The sequence below is a fragment of the Haliotis rubra genome, unplaced genomic scaffold (genome assembly GCF_003918875.1).
Source record: "Haliotis rubra isolate DU_JTF1 unplaced genomic scaffold, ASM391887v1 Scf1195, whole genome shotgun sequence".
Lineage (NCBI taxonomy): Eukaryota > Metazoa > Mollusca > Gastropoda > Lepetellida > Haliotidae > Haliotis > Haliotis rubra.
Window position 1 is genome coordinate 85100 of NW_025765109.1, and position 17328 is coordinate 102427.

The 17328-nt window shown below is 37.6% G+C and overlaps 1 long non-coding RNA gene across 1 annotated transcript; it reads left to right on the forward strand.

Annotated features, from left to right (window-relative positions):
* Window positions 1-3544: 3544 nt before the first annotated feature.
* Window positions 3545-5466, forward strand: LOC124261466. The gene is made up of 4 exons (XR_006894330.1): window positions 3545-3643; window positions 3870-4008; window positions 4315-4515; window positions 5233-5466. It is a non-coding gene; the product is annotated as an uncharacterized LOC124261466 (long non-coding RNA).
* Window positions 5467-17328: the final 11862 nt, after the last annotated feature.

Genomic DNA, 17328 nt, shown 5'->3' on the forward strand with positions numbered 1-17328 from the left:
AAAGACATGATGTAAAAATGGCAGTTGGTTCAACAAGTACGCCGAAAAGCAAAACTGAGGCAATGATGAAGCAAGCCAAGTTCAACACAATTGAACAGAGAAAAATCAGGAAAACTTGCTTCTTAGTAATGCTCTTATTTCAGAAATTACTCATTCTAAGGACGAAATGAAAACCTCAAAGCGTCCTCTTCTGCATCGCATTGTCTCAGGGAAAATCATCAAGAAGTATCGATGTTTGAACCAGCTGAGTTCCCAGACTGGTTTATGTCGCCACAAGTTATCAAACGTAAGGAATAAATGCATTGTGCTGACAAAAGGAAAAAGGACAAGGACTCTACAGATATACCAATCTAGTGTCCTGGCTTTCCTTGAACGTGATGACAACAGTAGAGTACAACCTGGAAAGGCTGATTCTAAGAAATTAGATGGCCAGAAGATACAAACCAGAGTTCTGACAGATTATATTTCTAATCTTCATGCAAAATACATGGCTGAGAACCCCGATATCAAACTATCTCTTGAAACCTTCAGACGTATGAGGCCAAAGTACATACTACTGACATCATTCATAACCAGACACAGCTGCCTATGTACAAAGCATCAGAACATGGCTTTACAGCTTAAAACCCTTCGCAAGGAGGGAATTCTGGTATCCCAAATCCAGAGACATTCTTGAAAGATCATGTTGACCTGAATATCATAGTAGAAAAGATGCCAGAACATGTAATCAGAAGTCAGTGGAAACGAGTGACGGTAGAAGAGAAAGGTAAAACAAAATCTGTCACCAGAATTGTGGATTCTCAAGTGACAAGGGATATCTTCATTGATGATCTGAAAAACAAGTGGAAGATTTCTCATGCCATGTCGGTCGTGTACAAACACAGTATGCAGAAATCAGAAGGTTAAAGGAGACCCTTCCTCAACACCAGATGATTTGTCATATGGATTTTGCAGAAAATTATTCTTGCAAAACTGTTGATGAAATCCAAAGCGCATATTGGAACCAAGTTGGAGTGACCCTTCATCCGATTGTAGTCTACTACAGGAATGATGCTGGTCAGCTGACCCATCAGAGTTTTGTTGCTGTGTCTGATGAAGTATCTCATGCATCTTCTACAGTTATTGCAATACTTCACAAGTTAATGCCTGATATTAAGGCCTTGGATGAGAATGTGGAGATAATCCATTATTGGACAGACAGTCCTACAAGTCAGTACAGGAACAAAGTTGTTTTCAATACTGTGGCTAACCATCAAACAGTTTTGGGATGAAAGCTCGATGGAACTATTTTGAAGCAGGTCATGGCAAGGGGCCATGTGATGGATTAGGAGGTACAACTAAACGTATGGCTGATGAGGCTGTCCGTAGTGGAAAGTGTGTCATCCAGGATCCCAAAGGTTTCTTCACATGGGCAAGATCATCAAATATGAAGTCTGTGAAGTTCTTTTTTGTGTCTTCCGAGGAGTGCCAGGATATCTTGAACAGAGTGAAGCAACTGAAACTGAAGAGTGTGAAGGGGACAATGAAAATTCACGCTGTGGTTGGCCATGGGATCTCAAGCATCAGTGTAAGAGATGTAAGTTGTTACTGTGATGTGTGCATCACAGGTGGACTGTGTGACACTTGGAGAAAGGAGTCTCTGGCATCTACAGACCAATCAGAAGAAATCCAATCTTTGGAAACCGCACCAACTGTCCAAGATCTACAGCCAAAGGAATCACAAGTCACACATTCTTCAGCAACAGAAGTCCAAGATTCACAAACTAGTCCTTCAGAGGAAGCACAAACAGCAGGTCAAGAGGAACCCAGAGATGCAGCTGATCATGAATACTCTCCTGGTTCTTATGTAGCTGCTATCTATGATGGCAGGTGGTATATCGGAAGAGTTCTTGAAGTTGACAATACTGATCACACAGTCAACATAACATTCATGGAAAAAAAGAAACAACTCTTTCAGTGGCCCCGACGCAATGATATTGTTTGGTGTAAGAAGGAAGAGATCCTATGTTCAGTACAACCTCCTCAAGCAAGTGGAAAATCTGGGCGCATGCTGAAACTTAGCCAAGATGATTTAGGAACCATTGAACATAACTATAATGAGTACCTGTAGACTGAAATGTGCGTTACCAGGAAATAACTAAAACTGTTCTGCCTATATGTAGTTCTGTTATTGTTCTCGTGTTTCTAGTACCAGGTTAGAACGTTCGCCTGTTATGTTTTGCAGGAGATTAATGATTATTCATAATATCATAGGTAAGTGAAAAACATTGTGCTGTTTTGAAATGTTCGTTACCTGGAGAGATGTACCTTGTGAAGACAATGAGAACATCAAGTTTATTCAGCATTTATTGAGATTGTTAGCGGGTCAGGTTTGACTAGATCTTCGTTCAAGATTCACAGTTTCATTTACTATTTGTTGCTAATTAATGGTGTTGTCGTCCACAATTATGTATTCTTTCAGGCAACTGGGAAAGTAAATATATTGCTGCAGATTTGTTTAGACGTTTTACCCAAAGAATGAAAAGTAAAAACATAAATTATAGTAATTATCCAGTTTATATTTCACATGAAACGGATCCCTGTTCTTCAGTAGTTACTAACATGCAATACCGCATTATGTTGAAATCATTGAAATGTACGTTACCCTCCTACTAAGAGAGACATGTAGCATATGCATGTAACCTAAGATACCTATTTTTGATATTGTTCTCTAATACATATGTACCTTTGATTACAAAGCAATTTACACGCTAATGGCAGTATCTTTGATGTTTCATTATATTTACAATTGTGTAAGTTCCAGAGTGGAATTCTGTCAGTTCAGAAGGGAACCACTAAACTGCTCTATGTTTATGCTGGACAAGTGTAACCACACGTTTGATGATTTAATGTGTTTCATATTGTTTAATAAAATGTTTTAAAAATTCTCTGTGGTCCTTTTGTGTCTTTTTGTGTACAATAGGAAGTCTATAACTGACCGGTAACGTACATTTTAGCCCTATTTTACCATTCAGTATGTACCAGGTGTTATTGTCCACAGAATAAGAATCGGAATACTTAACTTTAAATCATTTCGGTTTTTAAACATACATATAATATACTATGAAATAAATCATAAATCATCCAAGTTTGGAAACTTATTTTTCGAATATTTTTACATGTCAAATGGACCTCCTTATTGGGTTTATGTTTACTTGTTTCAAAGTGTGTCAAGTAAAGCCGATATATCACTTCAGTGTACATGATTGAAAACTGTCATCTGTTTAAAATGAAAACAGAATGTGAGAGTGAGCTCCCTTGGTATAGTCTGTATGATAAAAGTAGAGGTAATGCTTATACTCATTTATAGCATGACAAATATTTTTATAAGAATTGAGATTGGTTTTTCCAGAAATTCAGTAGGAATGAATTTACATTTTGCATGATTATTACTTCAAGTCTATAAATTGAATTTAAGAAAAAAAATTATATATATATATGGGGTTTTTTTAACAGGAAATATAACCAACTTGTGTGCCAGCTGGCCAGGCTCCACCCATGACAACCATATATTTAGGACATCAAATCTGAGACAACACTTAGAAGCCAACCACACCAGAATTTCAGATGGGTTTGTCCTTGGAGATAGTGGATATGCATGCCGGTAAATTTTCATATCTTACATGAAAAAACTTACAGTTTAAATCTAATTTGCTTGAAAGCCTAAATTCAAGTTTTTGGCTAATAATTATTGCTCAACGAGTCAAATGTAGCTTTCCATACATGTAAATTATGATATGGTATTTTTCTAGTGAAGTGAAATATTTTTTTATTTCAAATTAGTCAGCATTTCAATGAATGCCTCCTTGATACTGATGTTGTGTTTGCAGACCCTACTTACTCACTCCCTACCTTCACCCACAAGGGAACCCTCAACAGCGGTATAACGACAGACTGTGTAGGACCAGAGTCACCATAGAGAGGACCTTTGGCCGATTAAAACGAAGGTTTCATGTTCTGCATTCTGAGGTATTAAGATATAATAATAATGCACTTGTATAGCACCTAATTTCCAATCGGTGGCTGCTTAGTGGTGCTTCACAAGGTTAAAAATAAGAATAAAATAACAGAGTTATTGGTTGAAGAGAAATTGCATTTCCTCACAATTGATTTAAAGTAAGGGCAGATAGCAGTTTAAAGGAAATGTAATATTTTCAGTAAGATATGTAAAATATCATATTTCTATGATAAAGTTTTCAATACATAAATAATGTCTGATTGCTTATTTGATTTTTAAATAGCAAATAATGTGATATGCTTTTAACTTTGTTTTAGATCCGTATGAACCCAGGAAAGGTGTGCAAAATTATATTGACCTGCGCAATATTGCACAACATAGCTATCTTTCGGAGTGAGGTTCTTGATGTCGATGATGCCCATGTGAGACAGGACCAGCCACCCATTGACCACTACAGAGGACGGAATGACGGCAAGGCTATCAGGGATCATATAGCAAGTACTTTCTTTGCTAACTAGGTAAGTAGAAGGTTTTTTATAAATATAATCTGTATTAAACACCATGTTTAGGTCAGTTCAAGATTACCTGTGTATTAATTTACAGGGATATGTTAAATTTTTTGTAATAAACAAGCACAACTGAAACATTACATATGTATGAAACAAATATATTATTTTTTATAATATCTATATTTACTGAATCTAATTCAAAATAGCTTTGTCTTTAAGAAACAAAATCACAATGACATAAGACATGGTCAAAGTGAGATAATGGCAAAGGTGTGATGTAGGTGGATTGTCTCCCTTTGATTAAAACCAATAAAGAGACTCAGGAATTTTAACTTTTGATACTTGTTATAAAATTACACTGGCTAAGTTGATTCATAAATGAAAAAGAGTTCATTTTGAGCAAATGAATATTTTATTAAATGATATTGAGCACTATTATAATTTGATATGAGTGTTAATAGTTAATAGTAGTTTGTATATACAGATAGAGTAATATGGAAGAAAACAATTTAAGTAGATTTACCAGCTAATTCACTTAATCATTATCAACAAACTATTACATTAACAATGACATCATTAATTGTGACATTATTAATGCAGCATAGACATCAGAAGCTGTGTTGGATTAAGGTTAATGTCCAAATCATTCTGAGCCAACAGGCGATGAAGTAGTTCAATCTGTAGTTTCAACCTCTGCTTCTCTAATATCAGTTTTTCTTTTTTCAGACTCTGGTTCTCTCTCTCTCCTGCTAAGACCTGGTACTGCATATGGAGTACATCATCATTACTGTGCTTAGTCTTCCTGGATTTTCTCAGTCTGCCCTGGATCTTCTCTGTCTGCACTTCATCTTGCCTGCTTGATGGTGGAATTTTAGAACATTCAATTGGTGTATCCATGGGTGATGCTGGTAGTTTGACGCCAGATTCAGGATCAGTTGAAATAGTTTGCTGATTATTTGTGAGAAAAGATACTAATTCCATTGCTTCCATATCTTCAAGATTGACTGTTTCTGTAATTGACAAGTGTTACATTGCATCAGATTTAAATATACTAATATAGTGTAATGTGTCATACAACTCATTGTTTACAAATTAATACTTATAACGTTCAATTTAGTAACTGATTTTTTGAATCTGCAACATGATGTCTTGTTATTTTCATCATTAGTTTCTATATTTAGAATCAAGAATTTAAAAAGTAATTAAAAATTGTTAATCAGTTTCATATCATTATTATATTTTCTTTCATAAGAAATGAAGTTGTACAGAATAAATACATTATCTGTTATAGATTTGTATATTTAATGCTAATATAATGTCTTCATTCACAACTTTCATACATTTAATAAAATCATTTATTCAGTTCAAGTGAATACATTCTTGTTTTGTGTGTTATCATGACTTAGTAGTCATTAGATATATTGCTACCTTTGAAGCTGTGAAATTACTGATTTTTTCATTTATGGTCATTCACAATCATAATGGATTTGTTATCATAGTTGAAATTATAATGTAACATATGTATTTTCATTCTCCATGCATTAAAACATAACCTTGATGAAATACAAGACATATATTTATTTCTATTTTTCAAATAAATCTGTGCTATTAAATTGCACAGGAGCAGTGTCATGGATTGAGTGGATGCCCAATCTCTGTCTTGAGAAATTTTATTCAAAACGGAAAGCCGGAATGTTAGTTTATATTTTTTGAAAAAAATCAGTATCTTAATTTTGATCATTCACATCACTATTGACGCAAAACAACTGCCAAAATTAAATAATAGCAATCGTAATGTTTAGTAAAATCAGTAACATCAGTCTACTAGTGACAGGCAATCTATAAATAGGATCACAACACTCCCTACGGAGCGATAAATAAGGCTCTTCCAAACACCACCGTCGACAACCCATACTAAATCACCGGATGTGGGGAGCGGCAACAGTTACGCCTATGGGATCTTACGATGACATCAACGTTATGTTTGGAGAAAACACTTGATAATTTTGTGTTTGATAGATGAAAACATCATTTATCACTCAAGGTTAGTAAAATAAAAACTTTAAATGACATTTCAGTCTACGAAATCACAGTCTCCCACATTAATGATGAAAATTACGTTTTTGTCTTACATCGTTGAAAACCGGGATATTTCATCATGCCTAACATTTTTTTTTATCATCTGCATACTATGAAATATTAATTCATTCAATTACATGTAGTACAAATGTGGTGGGATAGAAAATTATAGGTAATTAGTAGTATGTAAACTTTTCTGAAACAGGCTAGTAATTATAGTCTGAATGGATAACTGAGCTTCAAGGGTGGCGCTGATTGTCACTTCCTCTTCCTCTCAAAACATGTTAGCATGGACGCTACTGTTAAAATATTGGGAACAAGCTGTTAGTTTACCACAATATAGCATGAATTGGTAAGTTTAATACTTAGGAGTTGTTTGCGAGTTGTTTCTTATTAGTTTTATGACAGTTTTAAGCATATATCTTACACAATTTAGATCGATGGTAAGCGATGGTTAGATTAAATTTGACCACATAGTGGTACTAAACATCGAATTTGCACATTTTATGCCAGGAAAATCAAACTTTATTTCGCTAAAAATATTGTCAATTGAATGAATTCATCATTACATCAACATGTTCTTATGTTTAGGCCTCTTATTTCTTACCACATGGGCTTATTTCAGTCTCCATCCCTCCAGGAACGCCGCTGAAAGAGGCTGTATCCTTCATGGACTCTATGATGGTTGCCGTTGCCTGGCTCATCTCTAGGGGTGGCGGCCCTCCCCCCGTCTTCCTTTGCTGCATCTTGTAATTACTGAATGTCTTTTTTGCTTTTTGGGCCATGTTTCCCCATTTTTCCTTGACTTGATCGACAGTACGGAAGCAAACGCCTTTGTTGTTTACACAATCTGTTATTTTCTGCCAGATTGCAGCCTTGCCCTTATTAGTGACCTCATTGCTGAATTTTTTATTAAGGATCTCAGCATTTTCTTGAAACATTGCCTGAATTGCATTCTCTTCTTCAGCACTGAAATTTTTTCTTCTTTTTCTTTTTTTACAGTCAGAGGTTACTGGGGTCATTTCAGGTGCTTCTTGTTGCGATGCCATTTTGACAGGGAATCATGGGACAGTATGCAAGGAATTGTGGGTAATGGTTAGGTCCTTAACAGGCTGTTAACCTCTAATCATACCATTAGTTAACGGCCTGTTAAAAACGTCTTCCAGCAACCAAATTTTAACGTACTGTTAACTAACTTTTCGTTAGCTATTTAACGGGTCGTTAGTGTTTAACGGTACGTTAAAATAACGGTGCTTTGAACAACCGGGCCCTGATGTCATCATCAAATGAAATTCAAATTCGAAAATCGACAAAACCATTTTCTCAAATATGACAACGGCTCGGCTGTCGAATCAAATACTGTCATTAGAGTAACCGCCCTTTTCCCAACTGTCATTAGAGTAACCTCCCTTTCCCTTGGATTACCGACAACCAACATGTATGTCGCCACATGCTTTTAGTTGAAGTTAGCTCAGGTTTGAGTGTTTCAAATAGTAGGGGAATCTTGAAAAATTAAGTTGATGCCTTTTAATCAATAGTTTTGACATTTTCATCAAAGTTTTCGTGTTTCCATGGCCACAACTTTATTGTAGTTTGGTCACTAATGCTCGTTTCGTGAAAAACGTACACTATTTGTCGAGGAGGGTCTATATTGAAAACCGCCGTGATATTGCTGGAATATTTCTAAAAGCGGCGTAAAACCCAACTCACTCACTCACTCGCTCTATTGTGAAAAAGAAAATTCATACATTTATTCACCTCAGCCTGTACACAATGTTAATAAAAGCAGACAGTTCAAAACAAGTAATTTGTTCTTTTGTTGTTGTTTTACCCCACAGCACTATTGCGGCGGTCTGTAAATAATCGATCCTTGACCAAAAAAATCCAGTGATTAACATCATAAGCATCTATCGATGCAGTTGGGATACGATGACATGTGTAAACCAAGTCTTCGAACCTGACGCTGAAACAGAATCCATCAGTCCATTCAGATAATGTCATATTTGTCCATATTTGATTTTGTCAAGAAACTGACCTGGCACTGGACAAGCCGGCTAATGCAAGTTCTTACCACACCCATCCACCACAAGCGGTAAATGATGGGAAAACTGACACAACTTGGGGCAGCAGCAGCTGCTTCTCTGTTAAAACTACAGACAACGACCCCTGGTGGCAAGTGGACCTACAGGCTAAGGTCAAAGTAACCAAGGTCAAGGTCACAGCTAGAAGTGACTGCTGCCGTGCGTATAAATGTGTTTTATGTTGCTAACAAATATTCCCCCATGTTTCTTCACTGGTAATATATTAGCAATCTAATACCTGAAAGATGAACCTGGCGTGGGCCTTTAGCAAGTCATGCTTGTAAGGGGTGAGTGCAGGATCCAGCAGGAACCTCAGTAGAAATGTACGCAGACAAGAGGATATTGATGTCGGTGTCTGTCGTGATTGGTAAACTGCTAAATCAACTTATCAACGCAATAATTTTGTCAATGTTTAATATTTCCTGAAAGTTTAAAGTTTATGGGAATCATTATGGTTATAAGTCAATTCATGTTGATGGTTTCATGATTTGCGGGGCGGTTGGGTAGACAATTCTAACCCGCATCTTCACTAAACATCGGTAATCTCAAACCTAAAATGGCACGGTTTCAATTGCAGATGAGAGACTTCATGATTTTTCGATTGACGTGTACCAAGAACAACCTTCCAACCAACACTCTGCCCCCCAAATTATGCTACTTCTACTCCGGTAGTGTGTCACGCCCGGGGGAGACTCTTACCGTTACCTGCTCAAGACCTGTCACGGGTCGCTTTGTCAGGATCAGCGGTAAAAACAAGTTAAATTTAGACGATATGCTCCAAATGTGTGACGTACGAGTGTTTGGAGAGGCAATATCTACACATTTCGATTCATGTAAGTATGATATAGTTAAAGGTATTATCAAACTTCAATTACAAAATATCCAGTAATGAGGTTTTCCTTCTTGTCTGTCTCCCATCCCCTGAACCGCATTATTTTCCCTTCTGTCAAACCGTTTTTGCAATGCTAAGGCACTCAGTGAAGCAAGTCTAGATTTCCTCAAGTGCAGGATCTTCCTTCTCACTGGGGCCCCTTTTCAATTATAAAGGGGTTGTTGTTTTTTTTATCAAAATTATATACTGACCAGCAATAAAAACGCAACTCAGAATTCATGAAAATTATACTTTTGGATTTGATACTTTAAAATAATTATTTTGATTTCTTGAATTGCGTTTCTTTTGCTATTCAGTATATACTCAGAAACTAATGTTTCAGTTATGTTACGGCGGTCAGTAAATATTTGACTTTGGATCAGACAGTCCAGTGATTGTCATGATGAGCACCTATCTACTCAACTGGGATACGATGACATGTGTCAGCGAGACTGAAAACGCGATCCCGTCAGAATTGACAAGCATGACAGATGAGGACAAATTCAACCCGAATCGTCACGGGTAGGACGTCAAATGAACCCAGCCCAATGGGAACGTTTTATGAACCGTTGTATGAAATGTTGAAGTAACGTGAAGAGGGGACGGTGATCTGAGTTCTCATTGGTCAGTGCACTCGCTGGAAGAACGTCATGGTTTGATTCGCTGGTGAAAGAAACTTTAGTGTTATGGTTTAAAAACACTGTACAGTCAGCTCTCGTTAATCCGACAAAATATTACGGAACCATTTGACTGTATTTCTTCCAGGTAGGTTGTTGGAGGGTAGCCTAATGGAAAAACCTTCGCTTTGCAGGCTGGAGACCCATGTTCGATTGTCCACTTGGACACAATGTGTGAAGCCAATTTCTGATGTCCCTCGTCGTGATAATGCTGGAATATTGTTAAAAGCGGCATAAAACTAAACCCACTCAGTCATATCTGGCGTGCGCCGCTGTGGTATTGCTGGAATAGTATTCATAGCGGCAAAAAACTACATTCATTCATTATTGTTCCAGGCGCATCCCTCGTTCGATATAAACAACAACATTCCACCAAGACTCCACTGAAGACCATCAGCGAAGGAATCGACAATGCCGCAGCTTGTGCTGCTGCATGTGAACGCTCGGAGTCCTGCACGGGCTTCAGCATCAGACACCTACCGGCCACAGTGTGTGAACTGCTTCAAGGGGAGATAAGTCCCTCACTTCAGGCCGACGTCCAATGGGACAGTTACGTGTATCAAGGATGCTTCAGTGTGTGCGAATGAAACTCTAAACTCCTTTACTGAATCAGGATTCATTATAACTTAGTCAGAACGTTATTGTTAGAATGTAAACTTAAGTTAAGGCTGAGATGCATATTTTCTGTCCTCTTCTTTGAGTTTCTACACTGTCACTTACTTACAAAGAGTTACGTCCCTTTTTTTAAAGTACATGTTTGAGAAAATGGCTCATGTGTAAGCTATCATGAACTGCTCTTATGTGTTATTTTTGGGTTTGCATTAAATTGCACTGAAACTGAAGAAAATTTTGTTTTTACCAAAAGCCAAGTCATCATTTCAGCAATCATTCAAGTCAATAATCGACGAACGGTAGGTTTCTTCTGACTTGTTCAGTACTGACCAATGGCGGGGTTCAAAGACCACTGCGGCTATTGCAAGTTTTCCTGATTACAACACTCAAGTGAGCGCGTGAAAGTGTAACACAGTCGTATATTGGACATGCGTTTTCCCATACACTTTATGCAAATTTCATGTCATCAATCATGAGAATATTCTTTTGCTGAATGACATGATTTCCAACATCGGCAGGCATTTTGTCACCATTCTTAAGCTTTTATTTTGTAAAACGTATGTCTGTATGCCTGTCTGTCTGTCTGTCTGTCTTTCTGTCTGTCTTTCTGTCTGTCTGTCTGTCTGTCTGTCTGTCTGTCTGTATGTATGTATGTATGTATGCATGCATTAGGATATTCTTTTGCTGAATGACATGATTTCCATGGCAGGCATTTTGTCACCATTCTTAAGCTTTTATTTTGTATGAATATTATAACTCATTACTTCAATGTATGTATGTCTGTATGCTTGTATGTATGCCTGTATGTATGTATGTATGCATGCATGCATGCATGCATGTCTGTGTGTGTATGTCTTTATGTATGTCTGTATGTCTGTATGTATGCATGCATGCATGTCTGTGTGTGTATGTCCATATGTATGTCCGTATGTATGTGTGTATGTCTGTCGTCTGTCTGCCTGTATATATGTATGCATGCATGCATGCATGTCTGTGTATGTATTTCTGTCTGAATGTGTGTCTGTCTTTCTGTATGCATGCCTGTCTGTCCTTCTCTCCGTCTGTCTGTTTGTCTGCCTGCCTGCCTGCCTGCCTGCCTGTCTTTATGTCTGTATGCTTGTATGCATGTATGTATGTATGTCTGTCTGTCTGCCTGCCTGCCTGTCTGTATGTATGTGTGTGTGTATGTCTGTATATCTGTGTGTCTGTGTGTGTGTATGTCTGCATGTATGTATGTCTGTCTGTCTGCCTGCCTGTCTGTATGTATGTGTGTGTGTATGTCTGTATATGTATGTATGTCTGTCTTTCAGTATGTCTGTCTGTCTGTCTGTCTGTATGTATATAGAGAATCTCACCCAAGTGTCTTCTGATATCAATTATATCAACACGAGTTGATAAAGTTACAAATATCCGAGGCTTGCCGAGGATATTTTTACTTTTATCAACGAGTGTTGATATATTTGATATCAGAAGACACGAGGGTGAGATTCTATTTATCATCCAAAATCACTCTTCATTAATTTTCAATGAAAAATGTACATCTCTGAACATGGTACTGCCATTAGACTTGCAGTGCAGCGATGTCATAGCATTGTGACGTCATCAAGTACATGACGTCATAGCATTGTCAGGGCATTGTACAAAATCTACTGTCAAAACGATATCTCCTAGGAGATATCGTTTGATCTCACACAAGCGATATCTCCTGTGGAACACAGTTTTGGATGATAAATGTATGTATGTATGTATATATGTCTGTCTGTCTGCATGTGTGTGTACGTCTGTCTGTCTGTGTGTGTGTCTGTGTCTGTCTCTGTCTCTGTGTGTGTGTGTGTGTGTGTGTGTGTGTGTGTGTGTGTGTGTGTGTGTGTGTGTGTGTGTGTGTATTACATTACCGAATTGTAACTCGGTAATGACTGCCCCTATGGGACACATGGTTCTTATCGTAAAGGATGTAACTGTCACTAACTGCCTGAGCCCAACGAAAATCACGATAGAATGACGTAAATCCTTGGAATACTTCTGGGTGCAGCGTTACACAACAAATAAACAAACCAGCCAATAAAAAGGTATCGATGAATGTCTAATCACGTCAGTGCATACGCAAGTAAGTTCCAAATCCATACTCTCACAACTGCATGTTGAGAGTTCCAGATTTCTCATGATTTCCATGGAAACAATGTGGATACCGCTCCATCTCACAAAGTATTCTGAATTCTCGAGGATTCGATTCCCCAGAAGGGTACAATGTGTGCAGCTCATTCCAGGTGTAATATTGTTGAAATATTGCTAAAAGCGGCGTAAAACCATCTAATGGCTCGACATCACAACATGCACACCTTCCTGATTACCACGTCAGTAGCAGAAGCTACTAAGCACATGGAACAAGAAGAATTAGTCCACATCGATCAGCGTCATACATAAATAATATTGAACTTAAATGTTTAATACAGCCGGTCCCGAGTGTATCGCAACTGGGAACGCCTTGGAAGACGCTTTGTTTTCTTTCTGACGTCTGGAGAAAGTAATTTCTTTCTCAAACGAATAAACTGATTCACCGTCTTTACTGGCCACAGTTTCATCAATTGTTATTGAATTATCATCTGGATGACTGTTATTTTCGTTGGTATCGCAAACGAATGAAAAACAACTTGATAAATCTTCTTTTGTTAGCCATGACCTAAAGCCAAAATCAGCCATTTGAAAATTAACTCTATCTAACGAAAGTTTCTCTTAAGTGATATTTCAACCAACCAACCAGCCGACCAACCAACCAACCCACCAACCAACCAACAAACCCACCCACCAACCAACCAGCCAGCCAACCAACCAATCCAACCCAACCCAACCCAACCCAACCCAACCCAACCCTACCCAACCCAACAACTAATCAACCAGCCAACTCAACCAACCAACCCAACCCAACCCAACCCAACCCAACCCAAACCAACCCAACCCAACCCAACCCAACCCAAACCAAACCAAACAAAACCAACCAGCCAACCAATCAACCAGCCAACCCAACCAACCAACCAACCCAAACCAACTCAACCAATCAACCCAACCAACCAATCAATCCTGAAGTACTCCAGGCCCACAATACGTCTCTTAAAATAGATCCAAAGAATTCTGCTATTATTTCATCGTTTCCTGCACTTTTGTTGTTCAAATCATGAATAGCAGATGATTATACTTTCCTTGACGTTACTTGAGCATAACATATCGGCGACTAGAGCGCACTCATCTTCTATATGGTAACTACGGCAACACTGAAAATCTTCCCCTGATTCGCCAGCACTAAATACATCCTCAAAATATTCAAACCATTTATTTTTACATATATCAGTGCATGAAGGCCCGTCCGACCGCCCGAGACGGGTTAGATTTCTGATGGACGGTCTGAATTTAGAGCTATCCAGACCGATGGTCTGGTAAAAAATTAGATAACGTGTTCCATACATCTGAGTAATTTTCTTTGGATTGCCTGGTCTGGTTCAATCCAGTTTGGACTGGTAACATTTTGAAGCTACCCGCCCTGATGTCTGGCTTGGTTTTTATCTTGTTCCATACACTGGGGCGTAAAACTCAAATTAATTTCTTTTCATTTTTGTTTATGTTCTTCAGGGCTGTCCAAAATTGCTTTAGAGAGCCGAGCTTGCTTAAGACCTGATTTATGTAAAAAGAAGAGAGTCATCAATTTTGTTATGCTGTGATTATCTTATGGTATCTCTTGAGTACGGTCATATGTGTCCCAACTCATAACGTGTCACCCTCCGTCTCTGTACTCTCCCTCGGTCTTCTCCAGGGTTTGTTTGTTTGTTCTTTAACGCCACACACCCCAATATTCCAGCAATATTTCATGAAAAGTACAGCTGTAAATAATCGAAACTGGACCAGACAATCCAGTGATCAACATCATGACCATCGATCTACACACTTGGGATATGATGACATGAGTCAACCAAGTCAGCGAGCCTGACCACCCACTTTGTTCCTGAAATATTCAGGTGAGCTGATGTCGACAAATAAAAAGAGTAATTACAGTTACGTGTACAAAAGTTTTAATTGTTTTCACGAAAGGTTAAGCCGCCAAAAAACATATGGAGAAAATATATGGAGGCCAAATATCGGCGAGAACAGTTTGCGTGACACAACTAGACTGATCAGAGTTACTTACATAACGTTTGTCAAGTACCTGTTTGTCGGTATTAAAAGCCACTAGACGTATTTTGATGTTGGTTGTTCCAGATAAAATCGCTTCATTATACAGATATTGTGATGGCGATCACTAGCAAGATTCCGATGATCATCTCACGATTTGTTGATTGATTGAAAGCGGCAGATATAAACATGTTAAAAGAGAAGAGAGAATATGTACACTTTGTCGTTTAAATGAAATTGAAGATGAATATCACTTTCTCCTCATCTGTCCATCATATAATTCAATACGATGTAAATACATTAAAAGATATTACTATATCCATCCAAGCATCATAAAATTCTCTACCCTTATAAGCAGTAAAAATCAAAATATATTACAAAATCTTGCCATGTTCATCCACATTGCAATGTTGTATAGAACAAAAGTTTTATCACTGTAATGTAAATATATTTATTTATGTAATTCCCCATTATATATGTATATGTACTATAGGCCTGTGGCCTCTTCAGTACGAAATAAAGATTGAATTGAATTGAATACATAGTACAATGCAGTACAAAAACGTTCACGACATTGGATTATTCAGTTCTAAAAACCGCAGCGCATCAATAAAATCTACAAAGGTCAGCATTATCGTACCCAGTGTCAGCTATAGCAATATGTAGTAGGTTTATTCATGGAAGGCATTTAATGAGTCCCAAATTCAAAATAATGGTTAGTATTCTTTCATACTTAATAATGAATGCTATCAACCTTTAACTCTTCCTAGAAACCCTTCCATTAAGCCATCCTAGAAATTCCAAGTCAATATCTGGATTAAACAAGTAAAAACATCAATCGACAAAACAAGCATGCTCTCGGAAAGTGCCTAACTGCAAAACTTTGCTCGACAACAAGCCTTGTTCAAATGTTAGTTACACAGTTAATATTCCAGTAACAATGCTGACAGTTTCTCTTGAGTGTGTCATTTAATGTGTATCTACTTCAATACATTGACCTAATTCACATGTCTCCCCCGTGAATTTTAGAAGTGTTCGTCTCAATGAAAACCTAAATGACTTGTCATTGATTTTGTTCAAAGTTTAAATTCCACATCGACGTATAATATTGAGTTCTTTCGCACCGAACAATACACAATACAGATATGACACTAAGTTTACTCATTTCTAGTAGATAAAAAACAACAAAACTGTCTCGACATCCCCAAAGAAGGATTTTAAGTGCAAGACATAAAACTTTCAGGAACCAGCCTCTACGGGATGACAAACAAACAAGATGACGTCATATAGCACACCTAAACTTATTATTGAGCCAGAGTTTTATTATCTTCGGTCAATGGGAAAATCAATAGTGATAATGTTGCATTTAAGCTACATGTTCGTCACATAGTGCCGGCTTTGGCTCGGATAACAGTTGGTGTTTCAGAGTCGGGACATGTTGCTGTTCATCTCTTACTGTATTCTGTGGCTTGTGGATGGAACTAAAACAGGTAGGCTTCACTTTCCTTTGTTTGTTGTTTAAAGTCACTGTCAATATATCCTTTGTATGAAGGTCTGTAAATAGACAACTGGGGTACGATGACATGTGTCAGCGAGCCTGACCACTCAATCCCTTTAGTTGACCCAAATGTCCGTGGATATAAGAGATATCTCAGTGAACGTTCCACGGAACTGACTTCAAGGGTCATCGCTTTTTGAGGTGATCTACCAGTAAATTTGACAAGCCGTTTTCTGATGTTGGCATTGAACCTGTAGTAAAATACAAGTGGTGTGATAGTGGTGAGAAGTTGTTTATTGAAAGGTTGAATTCAACCTCTGTTCAAGATATCATTGGTTCCTTTTGGCACATTGTACACAATGATGTTAATGCAGCTGTTGATAAACTTATTGACTTAATGTATTTTGCAGGTGAAAATTTTATTCACGTTTCAAAACAGACGCATACACAGAAAGTACAACCTGTGTGCTTTGATAAAGATTGTTTGAAAGCATAAACAATATTTCCACCTGATTTTGTTGAGAAAATACAATTCTGCAGATAATTTGAAATGATATTTAGAAGCGAAAAAGCTTTATCGAAATGTTTGTAAAGAAAAAAAGTGCGCTTCATAAAAATAAAATTGCTCATGAAATTAAGTGTGCAACGGAGGAGAAAAATTGTAAAGTATTTTGGCGTAAAGTGAAGTCTTTATTATGCTCGCGCAGTTGCAACAATATACCCGTTGAATCTTGGTTTGCTTATTTCAAAGATTTGTTAAATCCTCAACTTGAGAATGTTACTTCTGAATTTACAGATTGTGTGATTGATTTCATTACCAACCATGATTCTGTGGAATGTATT